Below are 4,128 nucleotides of genomic sequence, written 5' to 3'. Positions count from 1 at the left end.
GGACAATATAAATTCCACACTCTATTTGTTTTCTGTGAGTTCCTTTGTCCCACACAAATAGAACAGGAACCTTATACAACACTAAAATATGACCTGTATGGTTTTGTTGAAAAGTTTAGTTTCAAAGACCATCTTCTTCTACTTGTCCCTTAGAGGCTACAAGCCTGAAGTAATGTCTTATAGGGGGAAGATGCAAGCTGAACTCAAACACTAATTGCTTCAGGAGAAGGAAAACATTTGAACAGCTGCTGTCACAGAATCACAGAATGGCTGAGGTTAGAAGGGACTTCTGGAGGTCATCTGGTCCAAATTATGTGCTCAAGCAGGGTCACCTAGAGAAGGCTGCACAGGACCATGTTCAGGTATTTCTTGAAGATCTCCAAGGAAGAAGACTCCACAGCTCTCCAGGCAACCTGTGCCAGTGCTCCATCACTGACACATTAAAAAAAGTGCTTCCTGATCTTCAGGCAGAATCTCTTGTATTCCAGTTTGTATCCATTGACTCTTGCCCTGGCACTGGATACCTCTTAAAAAAGCATGGTTCCGTTTTCTTTGCACCCTCCCTCCAGATATATATATACATGGATAACATTGACCCTGAGACTCCTCTTCTCTAGCCTGAACAGTTGCAGCCTCATAGGAGAGGTGCTTCAGGCCCTCCATATCTCTGTTGGACTCCAGTGCATCTAGGTCTCTCTTTTACTATGTGGCCCAGCATGCATCATGATCATCAGCAGGTGCTAATCAACACTTACACAGCCCAGGATAGCTATCAAATTGGTAGGGCCCAAGAGGTGGATCTGGGAGTGAAGGAAGAGTTTTGAGTTATATGGGGAATACATGAAGGAAAAATAAGACTTGTGGAAGGGTATGGGAAGTGCCGTGGTGGAGGTAGGAGAGAGGAAAGGCTTGCTGTATTGCTGTGTGAACAGAAAGTATAGAAATGCAGTCTTCATGAGTTAGCTGCCTCCTGAAAGACAACTTTCTCTAATTGGATCTATCTCTTGTAGCAGAGATGTCAGAATCTGTGGTTACATACACTAGTAGCTCATTCAGTAAGTTAGGTATGAAAAAAAGTATATAGCAGATGGACTTTGCATCTATTTAGTATATTACTTGTACCTATAATGAAAGTAAATGATCAAATATGAGGAGATGATTGTAAAAGAAAATCTAACAAGGCAAAAGTGCTTGCAGATGATGAGGGGGCAGGTGATCTGCCAGGAAACAGATGAAATGCATAATTAATCTTTAATCAATAATCTTTGATCATTGTATAGCTTCTCCTTGTGTACTTGGCACTACATTTTTTATGTATTCTTTCTGCCACACCATTTTTACTTATTTCCTCTACCAATTTATTGTCTTGTGTAACAGGCAGTATTGCTTAGTTACCAATTAGTCACAGCACTCATACAATTTACAGCTGCTTGTCCATGGGTAAATTTAGTTCACACCATCTTCACAGCTGGACATGGATATATTAGGAGTAAATTTATTTTGTATAAGTATCATGCAGTACATTTGATCTCAAAGCTGGCTATGAATAATAAATAAATAAATAAAATTAATCCCCAAATGCTTTTTTAAAGCTTAAGGGGTAAGTTTTTAAGGGCATGTGTGGGGTTCAATGAATAAATTTTATTATTGGTAACATGATTTGGGTATTTATCTCCCCATACAGCATTTAAAATCTCTTAATAACAATAATAATAGAAAAGGCCTACTAATGACATAAAAAGGAAAAAAAAACATATTTTCAAAAATTATCTTCTCCGATTTCAGGTTTGGATTACCAGAAAATGAGTCATTTGCAATATTTTCCAAATTCAGGTAACAAAGTATCAATTTTTACTCTATTTTGCCTTAATGGATAAATTTTAACTTCCTGTGTAACTTTGGAACAGGTCTGTTCCAATAACAGAATCTGCTTAATTCCCGTGATATCATGTAGGCACTCATCTTGCAATCACATTTGCACAGATGGACTCCTGCATCCAGATCAAGCCCACATATGCCAAAGAGGCTCCACACAATGAAGGCATCAGCTCAAGGAAATCCAATTGTAAGAGCAAGACCTTAATTCCATTTAGTTCTGTCTCTTCCTAATGAGAGCTGTCAATTACTTATAGTAATTAGGTGGCAATAGATGTTAATAGGATGAGATTTCAAATAAGCAACTTCAAAATTATATGAATAAATCATACAAATTTCTTTGCTTGTCTTTTACCATATGTCCTCCTTCAACACCATGTAATTTGTTTTGCATGTCTTAAAAAAGGCATATAATGTACAGGTATTGTATTTGACTTTGAAAACTTTAAGGGTGATGCATCAGATTTTCAAATATTGTCACAAAACAGAGAATTTACTTAATACTAGAATTGGATTTGAAAGTCAAGTTACATATTTACAAAAAAAAATGCTCCATTTTCTTTATTAATTAATTAATTTATTTATTTATTTATTTATTTTCTGCTGACAGTGTTCTCTTCTGAAACAAAACTTTATTCACTAAATTAATCTTGATATGTATGTCAGAGCGAATGAGACTGTAATGCTTATTTTGGTTATAAGGGTATGATTCACCACTATATTTCTCATATTTAGTGTTGGTGCCATTTATTAATATTGGCAGCGGGTATCTATCATTTATTAATATCTGTAGGGGGTATCTATCATTTCCTCATAAAAGAGCTAGCATACAAATACTTGGGGTTAAGATACAGATTTTTATCCATCTTCCTGAATTTAATGCAACCTTATGCAAACAATATGTAACACTAAGCCTCTTAGTATGCCAGACACTTGTTGTCTTCTGTGAAGAAAACAAACTTAAATTAAGCAGAAATGCTTTCACACCGCAGAGTGCTCAGTAGCTGAATCAGGTCAGCATTAGACAATTGCAGGTTCCAATATTTTAATTAGAGTCTTTGCAGAGAGAACTGTTAAATAACTGCACATATCTATTCATTTTTCCAAATAGAGGCAATAACTGGTAACTATTGACATTATGTACAAACACTGTTCTTCCAAGAATAGCCCAGTGTCATTAGCTCTCAGTAGATTGGCTGTTCTTTTATGAACTCTCAAGTGGCTTTTTGTCTGTATGCATTTACAGATAAAGCCACTGTAACTGAGCACAGCCGATGACTCATCTCACTGAGTTCCGTACATCTGTTCCAAAACAGTTCATTGTTTTGTTGAAAAAAGAACACACTTCTATTTTTAAGAAAGTCTGGGTTCACAACATTATTATTAAGAAAAAGCTCAGGCAGACATCTTATAATCTTAGCCTGTGACGTGAAACTCCTGCTTCAGTCTAACAGCAGTACTCAGTCTAAAAATGCCTTTTCAACATTGTTTTTCTATCTGTTGACTTTTCTTTCTCTTACCTAAATGGAGAATTCAAAACACTTTCCTCTCTAAATCACATTTTAGTTCCAGGGATTGGGGATGATTCAAAAGTAATTGGAAGCAGAATGCAGCTGGAGTGCTCATCTAGTTCATGTATAATATGGACCTTTATTACTTGTGCCCATTCCTGATCTTTTGAAATGCAATATTTCAGCAAGCTATTTAGCTCACACTTCTTTAAACAGCCAAGGATACATGCTGCTAAAAGGCCAGGAGTCTAAACTTTTATGTAAAAATAGACAACAGTGTATTTCTGCACTATTGAAGATTATGGAAGAATAATAAAAATGTATATACTTGAGGCAAATCTTGTACTATATCTTAAAAATATTGATTACCATGGATAATATCTATAGATATTGGTGTATTATAACAGAATACTTTAACTTGCAGCGCAGATGTGTAAACTTAAGTTTTCAATTTGTTTAATATTGATTTGTCCATAATCAGAAAAGCTTTAATGCTTATAAATGAAAGTGTTCATTTAAAAGTTTGTTTAACTTTTATACAGTAATGTCAACTTGAAGATTGCTAACTTAGTAGTAAAATAGGATGAAAATTTGGAAAATGAAGTTGTAAAACTCATCAATTCTAGCAAAATTTTGGTATTATTGACTCTGTCTTTGAGCTGGGAAATTGACTTCTTGTCTTCAGAAACTTCCTTATACTGTTCTACAAAGATCAAAATCAAACACTAAATCATAACATTTT

The 4,128-nt window shown here is 35.1% G+C and overlaps 1 long non-coding RNA gene across 1 annotated transcript; it reads left to right on the top strand.

Annotated features, from left to right (window-relative positions):
* The first annotated feature begins 714 nt into the window (after nucleotides 1–714).
* LOC137853009 (uncharacterized) lies at nucleotides 715–3,837 on the top strand. Its single transcript, XR_011094154.1, has 3 exons — nucleotides 715–891; nucleotides 1,786–1,833; nucleotides 1,955–3,837. It is a non-coding gene; the product is annotated as an uncharacterized lncRNA (long non-coding RNA).
* Nucleotides 3,838–4,128: the final 291 nt, after the last annotated feature.

This window comes from Anas acuta, chromosome 3 (genome assembly GCF_963932015.1).
Source record: "Anas acuta chromosome 3, bAnaAcu1.1, whole genome shotgun sequence".
In the NCBI taxonomy this organism is placed as follows: Eukaryota; Metazoa; Chordata; class Aves; order Anseriformes; family Anatidae; genus Anas; species Anas acuta.
This window is presented reverse-complemented; position numbering and strand designations above follow the sequence as displayed.